The sequence below is a fragment of the Pholcus phalangioides genome, unplaced genomic scaffold, assembly GCF_987345545.1.
Source record: "Pholcus phalangioides strain wild (caught in Gottingen) unplaced genomic scaffold, Ppha-v1.0 ptg000010l_1, whole genome shotgun sequence".
Classification (NCBI taxonomy): Eukaryota; Metazoa; Arthropoda; class Arachnida; order Araneae; family Pholcidae; genus Pholcus; species Pholcus phalangioides.
Window position 1 is genome coordinate 35981382 of NW_028301603.1, and position 15713 is coordinate 35997094.

General features: G+C 41.5%; 1 protein-coding gene across 2 annotated transcripts in view; it reads left to right on the forward strand.

The window, feature by feature from the left end:
- LOC149081360 (uncharacterized) overlaps positions 1-15713 on the forward strand; it is a 183115-nt gene that overhangs the window by 13232 nt on the left and 154170 nt on the right. The window contains exon 1 of one of the 2 annotated variants that reach the window (XM_089237326.1): positions 10832-10924. The exons of the other annotated variant lie outside the window; for it this stretch is intronic. The gene's annotated coding sequence lies outside the window, so the exon portion shown is untranslated. Of the gene's footprint in view, positions 1-10831; positions 10925-15713 lie in introns of those variants that run through there. 2 annotated transcript variants of the gene reach the window in all.

Here is a 15713-nt window from a genome sequence, read left to right on the forward strand (position 1 = left end):
TGCACCACTTCACGTGATGACAGGCGTATTGTGCGTATGGCAGTGACGGATCGCTCAGCCACATCACGAGCCATAGCACAGCACATTCAGTCTGTACCGCATCGTCAAGTGTCTGCGCGTACCATTCGACGCCGGTTACAGCAGAGTGGTCTGTCCGCAAGACGTCCATTGCTTCGTCTACCCTTGACGCAGAACCACAGACGTCTCCGCTGCCAATGGTGCGATGAAAGAAGGATGTAGACGGCACAATGGAATGAAATTGTCTTTACTTACGAGTCACGCTTCTGTCTGCAACACCACGATGGTCGGATTCGAGTCTGGAGACACCGTGGAGAGAGGATGCTGAACAGCTGCGTTATGCACCGCCACACTGGTCCGGCACCGGGTATTATGGTATGGGGCGGTATTGGATATCACTCTCGCACTCCTCTAGTACGCATTGCCGGTACTTTAAAAAGCCAGCGCTACATATCCGAGGTGTTGGAGCCAGTTGTCCTTCCTTACCTTCAGGGCTTGCCCACAGCCATATTTCAACAGGATAATGCGCGACCACACGTGGCACGCATTGTCCAAAGGTTCTTCGTCAATCGCCAGATTGAATTGCTTCCCTAGCCAGCTCGCTCTCCGGATCTTTCGCCGATAGAAAACATGTGGTCCATGGTTGCTCAACGATTGACCCAGATTAAATCCCCAGCTGCCTCACCAGATCAACTTTGGCAACGCGTGGAAGCTGCTTGGTCTGCTGTACCCCAAGAACACATCCAAAGTCTCTTTGAATCAATGCCGAGGCGTGTGGCAGCGGTGATCTCCAACAATGGCGGCAACTCTGGCTACTGATTTTGGCAGGAACCACACTTCACAGAAGTCTATAAATTTAATCATTTGATGCTTGGTCAACATGTTATCTACAAAATAAATATTGTTGCGATATCTCTTGTCTTTCTTGGTGTTGCAATTTGGGTGGCCAGCAGTGTATTTCCCTCTATTAGTCATTTTTTTCAACGATCAGCAATGTATTTCTCTTAATTATTTTTTTCTACCGGTCCAGAAATTATTTCTCGTAATATCTTTTTGCCTGTCTGCAAATAAACTCTTCCACTGCTTTTATTTTTTTTCTATTTATTTTTTTCCGGTCAATGAATTATTTCTGTCACGTTTTTTGCCGGTTCCGTAACTTATTTCTCCCATTTATTTACTTTTTGCCGGACCGCCAATTACTTCTTTTTATTTTTCGCTGCAGGCAAATTACTTCTCATATTTCCGCCGGTATGCGAATTTTGCTCAATCTCTTTCACTGGTCCGCAGCTATAAAAAGTTTGAAGAACACATGGTCTAAGATGGAGATCCATATTCCTCTGAGGAACTGCTAACGAATTGGTACATGATGGAATGTGTGTGTCAGTGTTGTGAACCTAATGTGCCGAATACTGCAGTCATATCTGGGCTCTAGAACTTTTCAGGTTCGTGTTGAAGATTGCCTCTCTGGGAAAAAATGCGTATCTAGCGGTGTAGTTCAGGGCTCTGTGTTGGGTCCAGTGTTGTTTGTACTATTCACGTATGACATTGCTTTTTACACTCATCCAATTCCACTAGTACAATTTGCTGATGATGTTAAACTGTTTTTTCCCACGTCTGAACACACAGAGCTTAATTCTGCCTGCCAACGTCTCCACAACTGGACTGTGGTCAATCGTCTTCCAATTTCCGTTAACAAAAGTGGTGTCATGCACATAGGGGGATACAGAATGAGTCCAAGCTACTCGATGGGTGGCGAAGAGCTCCAGAGGTTCACTTCCTACACTGACTTGGGGATCACCATTTGCAATACAAGAAATTTCGACTTACATTATTCGAATATAGTGTGTAAAGCGAGACGCGCTTCTTATGTCCTACGGAAGGCGTATGGAAAATGCGATACCGCTACACTCATGCACGCATTTACCGTTTTTATACGCCCAATTCTGGAGTATTGTTCGCAAATATGGTCTCCGTACAAAGTGAAAGATATAAAATTCATCGAAAAGGTCCAGAAGTCATTTACCAAACAGTTTTGCAGTCTGCGTCATCGCCCATACGAGGAAAGGCTGAGATGTCTCGGCGTCCACTCTTTAGAATGGCGTCGCCTTGAAGCCGACTTAAAGCTGTGCTTCAAACTTGTACACAACTTAGTATATACGGGTCAGTCAACTCCATTTTTTGAAATCAATCCCAGACCATCACTGAGAAGACATTCATTACAAATAAAAATTCCAACTGCCAGGAACAATGCTAAATTTTATAACTTCCGATGCCGAGTTGGAAGAGTATGGAACAAATTACCACCAGATCTCGTATGTTCATCTACATATCACAGATTCTGTCACTCTCTCAACGCTTCTGATCTTTCAACATTTTTAATGTGCTATGCATTTTAGTTCATGTCGGGTTTTATTGGTGCATATATGCTTGTTTTATTTATATAACTTTTTTTTTCCATCAGTTCTATTGATTATTTCACTTTGGAATTACATGTGATGATTTTTTATTTGTTTATTTTATTTTATTTTTTTTGTGTTTTTTTAAATAAATATATATATATACGTGTATTTTATTCTGATTTATATATTGAATTTTATTGTGTAAACATGTTTATTTTATTGTTGCTTTGTGTTCGGGGATTTTTTTTTATTTTTTTTATTAGCGTCATCTTTTATGCATTTTTCTCTTTGCATATATTCGTGTGTATGAATGTGTACTGATGTTCCCTGCCGTCTCTTTCCAATTTTATTGATTGTTTGAATAGTGCACCTGTGGAGTTAGAGCCTACTGGCCTTGCACAGGTTTGTATATAATAAATAAATAAAATAAAAATAATGTGATGGTTGTTTGTGTGTAGTGCTTGTTATAGTGCTGCCATCTGCCTCCTATTTTTCGAACTATGAGTGAAGTGTAATGATTGAAGATTTTGCTGTTGTAGGGCTGTTGATCTCTGTAGCGAGACTTTTTAACGGGGAGATCGGCTCGCATTCGCACCTCGAAGTTGGTAGGTCTTGCGAATACAGAGAACTGCGCGTGACTTGTTTATTGCTTGAAGTCGCTGCCAGTGGAAGTGTTGAAATCAACATCGCTTTTCGCCGAGATACGAGCGTTATTAAATCATCCAACATCCCTGAAGCTGCATGTTTCATGCAGGTTGCATCGTTTGTACTAGCACACCGGTGTGGAATGCGCTTTTGGCAGGGTGCATACTGCACGATATCATAAGCGATGTTAACTGCAACTCGACACGCGAATGAATTAAAATATTAATTTCAGGTTTTTTTAGCCAATCCAGGTCGACATCGCGGATTGTTGTGTTGTACAAGGGTTGTGTCACATCTACAGGCATTCAGCGTGTCGTGTCAGACATGACAAACATTCTTCATCATAAAATTGTCTGTCTCCGCAGCCACGATACGATAGATATGAACAGGGGCGTAGCCGGAAATTTCGTTCGGGGGGGGGGGGAACCACATTCATTTCGGGGGGGGGGAATCAAAGTTATAGAATAAGATTTTGTAATTTTTCCCTTTTTTCGGTTCATTTATTTTCTCACATTTCGTGGGGGACCAGACCCCCAAGTCCTCACCTCGCTACGCCCTTGGATATGAATACGTTCATTGGTTTTATGTTAAAGAATGTTTGAGTGTCTGAGCAGCCCCTCCTATAGCAGACAGCCTCCTCGCGGAGCTTTGACGTCACTGAAATCGTCCATTTCACCTTATCCTGTTGGTGACTGATGGAGGAGTTGAGAAAAATATTGATCATGCGAGTAAAAAACAATAAAATATTTATTACTATATAACTAAAACTTAAAACGATTTCAGGACAATTGTTATGCGTGTTCATTCCGCGGTGACTGCCAACGGAAGTGTGTTTTTCGCCGAGCGAGATCAAATCTCGCCAAACATTGGTGGCTTGGCGGAATATGCAACAACCTGTAGCTATTGGATATCTTTACCTTTTTTGCAGTATATCCAATGACTATAGGGGAAATGGAAGACTTCAGTGACGTCACGAGCTTCGCACGGAGGCTTTCCGCTATAGAAGGTGTTAGTCTGACACGACACCGGGGGAATGTCTATAGATGTTATTCCACCCTTATCGGTACAATGTGAACCAGGCCTGGGACAACATTTCGCGACACAGTATACTTGGCAATTAGCAATTAATTTTTTCCCCCATATAGCGTTTTGAAGCATCATTTGAAGCGTTATTACAGAATTAAATTAATTCTGACATTCAGCTACTTGGTATTCTCCCCCGGGGACCTATTCGCATGGTAATTGGCATCTCATTTCACTTCCGTAAACATAAATTACAAACCACACAAAGGTGAAATTTTAACGACTTTACATAACGTTGTAAAATTTATGATTGAGAAATCACTACGTAAAACTCCTATGTTCTTTAACGGAAAATCTATTTTCCCCTTGGATGGAAAAAATAAGCAACAGCCACAACATAATCTACTGGTGCACGAACATATAATTTTGTGTGACAGGAAAAATAAAGGATACAATCTAATTTATGAAAACGTTAACTGTAACTCTCTTTTGAATATCCAACAATCGAGTGTTTCCTTCTTCGAGCATTCCAGTAACATTTACATCATGATAACTAAAACTTCAGCTTAAAACGGTAGAAAAATGCAAAAGAAAGAAAAAGAAGTTGCAGCTTAAATGCAAGAGTCTTACTGCATTTAAGTCGTTACAACGAAGGTATGTAATTGGAATTTGCATATACAGATTATGCGACGGCATTTGAACTGAAAATAGCCACATTACGTAGGGTAAGAAAAAGAAGGAAATCAACGTACAATAAAATTCTTAAGCCTAACAGGGAATACGAATACAGTATACGTTCGATATAACGACCTCTCCCCCCCGGTCCCGTCAAAAACGTACGTAATATTGGGAGGGCCGTTGTATCGAAAGTAAAGCATATTATGATGGTCGTTTTTCAAAAACAATTGTAACTTATCCTTCCGGTCGCTGTAACATTGGGTCGTCATAACGAGCATCGACTGCATTGATCGAGGTGAAGACATTATTGTGATTTTGTGATTCTCTCGAAATGATAATTTCTGTTGAATTGGGAAATTTTCAATTTTCATGCAATACAGTGCAATTATAATACATGGTGTCCCGTAAACCCGTAAATAGTTTAAAAATTCACAAAAATTTTATTGTTTGTTATATTTGAATGTGTGTGTGTGAGGTTTGAGAAAAAGTTTTTTCCACGAAAAGGGATTTTCTTCACAGGAAAACAAAATTAGTTCAAACGTTCGTTGATAGAGGTCATTACATGAAAGCTTATCGCTAGGAATATGCAAATTAGAGGCCCTATTAAATGCAGGGTGGACGATTAACAGCTCATTTCTGCATCTTCCTATTACTGGCGTTTCCACAAAGTTCCATTGCGATGTTGTCATTCGTGGATAAGCTGTTGGTGATAAATTTGAAGAAAGGAATAGAAAACACAATATAAGGGTTGGGAGGAACAGTACAGACTGTAGATTATCAAGTAAGAGAGTCACACGGAGACATAATAGATGTACAGTACCTTGCTTTTTCGCCCTCACATACATGCTCTTTCCCACTTTCATGTACGGTATATAATAGAGGGATTAATTCTGAGAAAGATATATTTTGCATGTGAGGGAGGGAATGCTGTGGAGATCTATGAGTGGGGAAAGCTCAGGAGAAAAAGAGAAAAACACATGCACATAACTGTGTTTCATAACTCTGTTACGACAAATTTTCGCGATAAGAAAGAAAAGAGGTTGAAGAAACAGCCGGCTGGATTGAATTTACTCCACTGGCATTTGGACGCAATATCACGTCTCAGATCGTAAAGGAGTTAACGAAGTTACCTAACCTGAGCCAGAAACCACCCGCTGATCATCATCAAAATCTCCATCGAAATAAACGCAACTTGAATATCACGTGATGTACGTTAGTCGAATTTCTTACGCTCCGCGCGGAGACATAAACTATACACAGTCAACGTTTAATTATAGGAACTCTATATAATCAGTAAATTCAGTAATTTTTTTTTTCTTCGTGTTTATTCAAATCATCACTGCACATATCCGGTGGTGGGGCGCGGTAGCCCGGTCGATAAGGTACTCGCCTAAGGTACCAGAGGATGTTTAGAGGTATCACGAGTTCGATACCCGGTTCGTCCTTGTCAGAAAACTTTCCTGACACAGGGGTGCAACAAAAAAAACAGCGACTTGACCGCAGCAAAAAATTGCTACCGCAGGGAGTCCCCCATCGAGGGGTTAGCGCGCCAACCTCTCGATGAGTATAAAGAGCAAGCTTGCCATGCGGAATCGGCAATAAATTGTAGGTCCCGGTCTAATTTGCCCTCGTGTGCAGAAAATGACCGTGGTGTGACAAAAATGATCAAAACAATCATCAATATCCGGTGGTTTTGGGAGGAACAAAACATTTCAAACGAAGCAAACAAACGACGTTAAAATTTTATAGGAAATTAATTGGGAAATAACAAAATAGTGATTCAGTTTCAGAGAATTTTATTTAATTTCGTTTCAAAAAGAAAGTAACAACATAGATTTCTTTCTTTTTTTTGTTCAATTCCTGACGTCAAACTAATTATACGACGAGCCTAAAACTGATATCAATCGGTTATATTCCCTGTCGGATTGTTAATTAGACGATTGCGCAACGAACAGAATTTTTCTTTAAAAATGCAATTTTTACTTTTCTTTTTGCATTGAGAGAGAGAGAGAGAGAGAGACTCTTAATTGCAAATTCGAGCCTATTTCCCGCTTCACGAGTTCTGATTTTTCGAGAATTTAATGTTTTTTTTATATATATATTTAAATCGATGTTGCTCATTATTTGCGTTACGAATCACCGAATACGTGCCCGAAATGTACGAACTCGAACCTGGATTTGATTCTCTTGACACGTCTCTTGTTTTGAATTTTTTTTTGAAATCCTATGAAAGTCCATAAGGGATAATAGAAGAGCATTTGCCTGTGTTTATAACGGGCTGATACGCACTCTATCTATTGATGTGATTATATTATTATTATTACTTTTTTTTACAAAGTATTTACTAATTAGGCTTTTCTGTTAATTAATGAATCAACTATTTTTTTTTTAAATACCGTGACGAATATGGAGCGTACTTGACACCAGAAAAATAATAAGGTTCAGAAATGTATAATCGAGTCTCCGATGATGGTTTTCAGAGTGATTTTTTTTTTCGGATTGTTGGAAATCAAAATATCCCGATGAATGAAAGAAATATCTCTCCAATCAATAGGTTATAGGTGAGCTGATTAGCGTATCTTCAGTCAAGCTAAGTTACCAGTAAATGGCGTGAAATGTTTTCAGTCATTAAGTTACCAGTGATTGGTATAGCAAGTCTTCAATCATTGAGTAACTGGTGAATGAAGTAGCAAAACTTTAATCACATAAAATTACCGGTGAATGAAGCATGGAATAGGTCTTTCACTACCTGCGTATATCTGTTCGTTGAGACAGATCGGCGGTCCATGATCTGGTCAGGAGAAGGTGAATGGAGTAGCAAAACTTCAACCATTGAGTCAGTTAACGGTGATTAGAGTAACGTGTCTTCAATCATCATGTTAACGGTGTATGGAATACGAATTTTCAAAATCATTGAGTTACCAGTGATTGGAGTAGGAAGTCTTCAATAATTTAGTTACCGGTGATTCGAGTAGGAAATCTTCGATCATTAAGTTACCGGTGAATGGATTGCATATCTTTTGTCGCTGATTTACCGTTGAATGAAATAATATGTCCTCGAATGTCAGGTTACTGGTGAATGGAACAATATGTCCTCGAATGTCAGGTTACTGGTGAATGGAACAATATGTCTTCAATAATTTGGTTAGCATGGAGAAACATCTCCTCAATCATGGATAGATAGATAGATAGATAGAACCGCTCACAGCCCCGGACTGATGCAAAGCACTTTACTTCCGTTACCTCAAAAAAGGCAGACTTGCGTCGGAAAAGTTAGCAAAGATTTATAGTGGTGGCTGCCCTTGACCCGTGCTCGTAAGTTTCGAATTACTCGCGTCGTTCTCCCCATGAAGACAGCCATCAACTCAATGCAGCATACACTGAAAAGCCAAAAAAACTGGTTCACCTGCCTAATATCGTGTAGGGCTCCCGCGAGCACGCAGAAGTGCCGCAACACGACGTGGCATGGACTCGACTAATGTCAGAAGTAGTGCTGGAGGTAATTGACAACATGAATCCTGCAGAGCTGTCCATAAATCCGTAGGAGTAAGAGGGGGTGGAGATCTCTTCTGAAGAGCACGTTGCAAGGCATCCCAGATATGTTCAATAACGTTCATGTCTGGGGATTTAAGTGGCCAGCGGAAGTGTCTAAAGTCAGAAGAGTGTTCCTGGAGCCACTTTGTAGCAATTCTGGACATGTGGGGTGTCGCATTGTCCTGCTAAAATTGTCCAAGTCCATCGGAATGCACAATGGACATGGATGGGTGCAGGTGATCAGACGGGATGCTTATGAACCTGTCACCAGTCAGAGTCGTATCTAGACGTATCAGAGGTCCCATATCAGCCAACTGCACACGCCCCCATACCATCACAGAGCCTCCACTAGCTTGAACAGTCCCCTGTTGACATGTAGGGTCCATGGATTCATGAGGTTGTCTCCATACCCGTACACGTCCATCAGCTCGAAGCAATTGGAACCGAGACTCGTCAGACCAGGCAACGTGTTTCCAGTCCTCAACAGTCCAATGTCGATGTTGTCGGGCCCAGGCGAGGCGTAAAGCTTTGTGTCGTGCAGTCATCAAGGGTACACGAGTGAGCCTTCGGCTCCGAAAGCCCATATCGATGATGTTTCATTGAACGGTTCGCACGCTGACACTTGTTGATGGCCCAGCATTGAAATCTGCAGCAATTTGCGGAAGGGTTGCACGTCTGTCACGTTTAATGGTTCTCGTCAGTCGTCGTTGGTCCCGTTCTTGCATGATCTTTTTCCGGCCGCAGCGATGTCGTAGATTTAATTTTTTACCGGATTCCCAATATTCACGGTACACTCGTGAAATGGTCGTACGTGAAAATCCAAATTTCATCGCTACCTCGGAGATGCTATGTCTCATCTCTCGTGCGCCGACTATAACACCACGTTCAAACTCACTTAAATCTCGATAACCTGCCATTGTAGCAGCAGTAACCGATCTAACAACTAAGCCAGATACTTGTTGTGTTATTATATGCCGACCGCAGCGCCGTACTCTGATTAGTTCCATATCTCTTTATTTGCATACGCATGCCTGTACCAGTTTTTTTGGCTCTTCAGTTTATAAGCCATTTGACAAAAATGGGTGACTGAATCAAATGTCTAGGGAGAAAAATTGCACGTGCGCCCAGTGGCACATAAGGGCCGGAGACTGCAGCCTGGGATTTCGAAAGAAACGTGGAAAAGGCTTGTGGGAGGTTAGCATGGAGAAACATCTCCTCAATCGTTAGGTTAGTATGGGAAGCATGGAGAAACATCTCCTCAATCATTAAGTTAGATGGAGAGCATGGAGAAACATCTCCTCAATCATTAGGTTAGCATGGAGAAACATCTGAATCATTAGGTTAGCATGGAGAAACATCTTCCGAATCATTAGGTTAGCATGGATAAACATCTCCTCAATCATGAAGCTACGGGGAATAGAATTGCTCAAATTATCAAGTTATCATTAACTTACCGCTGAACAGAGCAGTCATATGTCCACAAACATTAACTTACCCGCGAATGGAATAGCATGTCTTTAATAATTAAGTTACCGTTGAATGAACTCTTATATCTTCAAGCATAAGGTTACCGGTTCGTGGAATAGCATGTTGTCAATCATCAAGTTACCGGTGAATCGAGCAAGATGTCTTCAGTCATCACGTTACCAGTGAATGGAGCAAGATGTCTTCAGTCATCACGTTACCAGTGCATGGAACAAGACGTCTTCAGTTGTAAAGTAACCGGTGAATGGAGCAAGAGCTCTTCCTAAATCAAGTCACAGGTGAATGAAGGAAGATGGCTTCAGTCATTCCAGTTACTGCTGAATCGAGAAAGATGTCTTCAATCATCAGGTCAGCGGTGAATAACTCTAGATTTTTTCAATCATGAAGTTACCGGTAAATAAATATAATATAGCAAGTTTTCGACCACTAAATCACACCGTTCAATCACTATGTTATTGCAGTTCCGTCATAATGCATAGGGCCCACCCTGCACGGCCGACGGGCCCTCAACTGCAGAGAAGCCTCATGATAATAAGATCTGATTAAAATCTTCCAAAGTCCATTAACTTAGAGGGTCTTCAACCCGTGGCCCGCCAAAACATTTCGATCGATTGACGCAATATCATTCAAAAATAGGGTAAAACGAAGATTTCAGCAAAAAGTCACATAGACTTAGTCTGTCTTTATTGTTATGATCGAAGTCATAACACATACTTTATGTAAATTATATTATTGTTTTAGATGGCTATATATTGTACATAAAGTGTAGGTGTTGTTTTTCTTTTTTTTTCTCGGCTGGTGAAGGGGAATTTTCTCACGGATCGTGAGAACGGAAGTTTGACCACATGGACCCCCTCGGACATTCCTTAGATAGACGAGGTCCACTTTCACTTGGAAGGGGTCGGGTGGTCTGAGTTCCTGGAAACTTTCCGTGAAGTAGATCTCATCCAGCACGCTGATTGGCTCAAAGTCCCGCTCCAGGAGTACTATCTTGTAAGTTTCGCTTCTCTCGGGGCAATTCTTGATAAGTATGTCGAGGTGTTAAGATGTAGTAAATTAATACTTGAGCACGACTTCGATTTTCGTGCTTGTGGTCTGTGTGAATAGTAATGAAGTATTGAAAGGCACGCCGAAAAAACTGGGTATCGTTGTAATCTAATTTTATTTATATCATATATCTATCTATTCTATAATATAAAATCACAAACAAACTCGAAAAGGGCCTGTTGCTAAGCAACCGAGTGACGGAAGTGGGTGAAATTTTTGAGTGACGGAAATCTGTTACGGAAGTGGGTTCGATTCATATATCGATATTCACATTCATATATCGTACATTCATATTCATATATCGATATGATATCATATATCATATATCGATATTGGGTCGATATTCACATATCGGGACCCATTTGACCCATCGGGACCATGTTATGTGCATGTACCAAGAGGCTCCTACATCCTACAGCAGAGCCCTTAGGCTGGAATTTAGATTTCGAGCCCCCAAACCAGCTTTTCAGGGGCCCCTCTGTGATTAATTTATAGTGTGAAAAATCAAAAAGTGATAAGAATCGTTTTGGCCCCTGTCAGCCCTTCCTTTGTGGGGGGGGGGGGAGGTCCATGCCGAGAGGTATATATATGTATAATATACACACACAACAGCAGTGCTCCCAACACAGGGTCGGGGTACCCGGGGAAGATTTCACGTATAAGTAAAAAGTTTTCATTTCCAGGGGCCCTTGATGGATCTCATTGTTTTCTTGCTGCTTTAACGTTGAAAAATTTCGGTAGCGGAAGCAAAAGATATATCCAGTCTGGGGCCCCACCAAAAGTATGCGAATTGGTGTCCCGGGTAATTGGTTGGGGGCCCTGGATTTTATTCGTTGGTAAAACGAATACAAATTAAAATTTTTCATGGTACTCGCTCCGTGGGATGGCCGACAAGCTTCCAAGTCGGGGCCCATGTTTACAGGTTTCATTTTGGGTGCCCTGGATTTTATTTGTTGGTAAAACGAATACAAATGAAAATTTTTCATAGCACTCGCACCGGGGGATGACCGACAAGCTTCCAAGTCGGGGGCCCCATGTTTACAGGTTTCATTTTGGGGCCCTGGACGAATCTCATTCTTTTCTGTTGTAGAATTCGCAACAGCGGAACCCCGAGATAAAGCCAGTCTGGGGCCCCACCAAAAGTATGCGAATTGGTGTCCCGGGTAATTGGTTGGGGGCCCTGGATTTTATTCGTTGGTAAAACGAATACAAATGGAAATTTTTCATGGCACTCGCTCCGGGGGATGACCGACAAGCTTCCAAGTCGGGGGCCCCATGTTTACAGGTTTCATTTTGGGGGCCCTGGACGAATCTCATTCTTTTCTGTTGTAGAATTCGCAACAGCGGAACCCCGAGATAAAGCCAGTCTGGGGCCCCACCAAAAGTATGCGAATTGGTGTCCCGGGTAATTGTTTGGGGGCCCTGGATTTTATTCGTTCGTAAAACGAATACAAATGAAAATTTTTCATGGCACTCGCACCGGGGGATGACCGACAAGCTTCCAAGTCGGGGGCCTCATGTTTACAGGTTTCATTTTGGGGCCCTGGATTTTATTCGTTGGTAAAACGAATACAAATGAAAATTGTTCATGGCACTCGCACCGGGGGATGACCGACAAGCTTCCAAGTCGGGGGGCCCCATGTTTACAGGTTTGATTTTGGGGGCCCTGGATGAATCTCATTCTTTTCTGTTGTAGAATTTGCCACAGCCGAAACCCGAGATATAGCCAGTCTGGGGCCCCACTAAAAATCTGCGTATTGTGTCCCCGCTACTGGATGTGGGGCCCTGGATTTTATTCGTTGTAAAATTGATAAAAATGAAAAATTCTCACATGGGGGTGTCCGACAAGCTTGCAGGTCAGGGCTTCATGGAAATGTTGGCAGGTTGTAATTCGGTGCCCCTGAATGTATCTCATTGATTTTTGTGGTTTAACATTGTAAAATTTGCAACACATCGGTAGCCCAAGATATATCCAGTGTGGGGCCCCACTGAAATTCAGCGAATTGAATCTGGGGACCCCCATGGGGAAGTTTTCTGGGGATACTTGATGAATCTCATTTGTTTTTTGTTACTTTATTATTATTTTCATTAAAATTCGCTTCTTCAGTAGGCTGGTGCTTTCACACGTCCCTTTCCCCTTTTCCATAGCACGCTGATGAAGTGGGACGAAATAAACAAGATATGTCCGGGAGAGAAGTGGGGGGGGGGGGGGTTGGCCGCCAAAGACGGCAGGGGGACAGAGCCCCCCTAGTATATATATATATATATATATTTGTGATTATGTAACCAAGGAGTCAAGTAATTCTTTTTTTTTTTCACAACGCAAATGTCCTATTCATGAAGTAAATGTAAGACTTTAAAAACTCTAATCGACTCGAATCCTTTGTTTAAGTCTTTTGATATTTTTAGTATCGAGCGAATATAACATTATTATAGTCATATATAGACTTATAATAAGGACAGACTGATCCATGTATAGTATTTAGCTTTTTAATAAGGCCTTAAGCGCAAAAGAAACCACACCATGTAACTTCGTGTATATTCCATCCTCCTTGAGTGGGAGAAAGCAGAAATGAACGGAATTTCTATGGTATCGTATTTCTCGGGTGCATGGTTGGGAAAGGAGCTGGTGGATGTGTGCATCTTGATGGCCTGCTTAGAAGCTACTGACAGACATCTGCTGTAGAGCTCGCATAATTTTTCAATTCAACAATTTTGCTTTCAACAATTCGCTTAATTTTTGTGAATCACAGACAGCATATATCCCCACCGTCCGTCGCCACAATGGTGATCGGAAGTTGGTTTCCTGCGGTTCCCAACTTCGAGGCGCGAATGCGAGCCGATCTCCCCGTTAAAAAGTCTCGCCGCAGAGAGCAACAGGCCTACAACGTTACAATAATTTATTCATTACACTTCACTCACTATGAGAGAGAGAGAGAGAGAGAAGTCGAGAAAAAAATTCATAGTTTAAAAATATATTGATTGCAGATGGCAGCACTGCACGTAACAAGCATTACACAGAAACAAACTTGACGGAAATTTCACTATATATACACGCACATTCCAACATGTACCAATTCTTTAGAAGTTCCGCAGAGGAATATGGACGAGGTGCATGTCTGGTTTAGCAGTAGTAGCATCATATATCTTCCATGTTGGAAGTTCTTCAGTAATATTGACGTGGGGGCGCGTTTGGTTTAATGAAGCATATATCTTCCATGATCGATGCCTTGGTTTTATGAAGGAAGTGGTAATAACAATACAACATACGTCATATTTTTTCTGAAGAAAGTTCGTTTTTGATATTACTCACTTCTAATTTCCTTCCATTCTCCGATACGTATTGTAACATTATTTAAAAAAAAATGATGGTAATTTTTTTTCTTTTGGCACAAGAGCAAACGAGATAAGCCTCAGGCTTTGTTGTTTTCAATTACTACCATCCCCCCGTCTCTCTTTAGAAGCTCTTCATTTTCCTCCGTTTACAGCAAAATGTCAAAATTACTTACGGACGTTTTATTTTACGATAGATTGTCTTTTCCAGCTTGATTCGCTAAGCCACAGCTGACACCTATCCAATTTCTACTGTCCATCTTCGATATAGCTCAACAGGGAGATGACATGGCTCGCTTATGTGATGAACATTTTCAGCCTGGCATTGTTTTTTAAAAATTTCTAGCGGCTGTTAAACTATCGGCGAATATGACAATGAGAACTCGCGGACTGTCGCGTTGATACCCTGCGAAAATGCGCAAAATTTTCCATTATTTATCATTTTATAATTAATTCATGATCAAAACTGACTCCGAAACAAGATAATTCTGTTATTGATCTCAATTTGGTCAACTCGTATTCATCTGCTAAATTTGTGCATATCGATTTTTCTTAGACATTTTGTGCACGAGACTCATCAATTTACACCTTGAAGACCATCTCAGCTTTTTTAAACAGTGCATCTCATCTTGAGGCAACATGGCTCACAAGTTCATAGTATCGCCGCTTGGAGGTCATTTGTTGAAGTCAATGTAGACTGTCAAATCTCTACTTCAGTGCGCTACGCCATATTGCGCAAAGGGAATTTGCGCAATTGTGTCAAAGGGAAAGCAAAGCACTGTCTGTCCCGGTGTATATGGATAGGGCGCGGTTGCCCGGTCGATAAGATATTCGCCTAAAGTACCAAAGGATGTTTGGAGGTGTCGCGAGTTGGATACCCGGTTCGTCCTTGTCAGAAAACTTTCCTGACACAGGGGTACAACAAAAATGGCGACATGACCACAGAAAAAATTGCTACCTCCGGGAGTCCCCATCGAGGGGTTAGCGCGCCAACCTCTCGATTAGTACAAAAAACAAGCCTGCCGTTCGGAATCACGGGTTTCGGTTTCTGACGAACACCAACAGACTTCTCATTCCGAGTCAATCTCGTCTTAATATTCAGAGGAAGTATCTTTCATCGGCTTCATATGATCCTGGGATGTTCTGAAGGAATCACGGCTGCAAATAAGATGGAAAAAGAGCAGTGGCTGAGGTTTGGGGAGTAACAGAGAGAGCTCTAAAAATATGTGCAAAGAAATATATATGTATTTCAAGTGGAATTATAGTGAAAAATGTTTGAATGTTTTCCATTTAGCAGAAATGCCCATAGGGCCCAGGATAATCATAACGCGCGGAAATTGCCTGAGGGCCTCATGTTTATAGGGTGGACCTGCATGATGAGATCTAAAACAATGATTTCGTAGAGAAAGAATGAAAGAATGCAGCACCTCTCTCTAAGTCGAAGGATCCGTCTTCCTTCCCTGGCTTTCAATTCGTCTCTGGCAATCCATCGCATTGGCCAAAGAACGCCAATACACATAACATAGTTTTCGGGAAAACAAATTATTCACC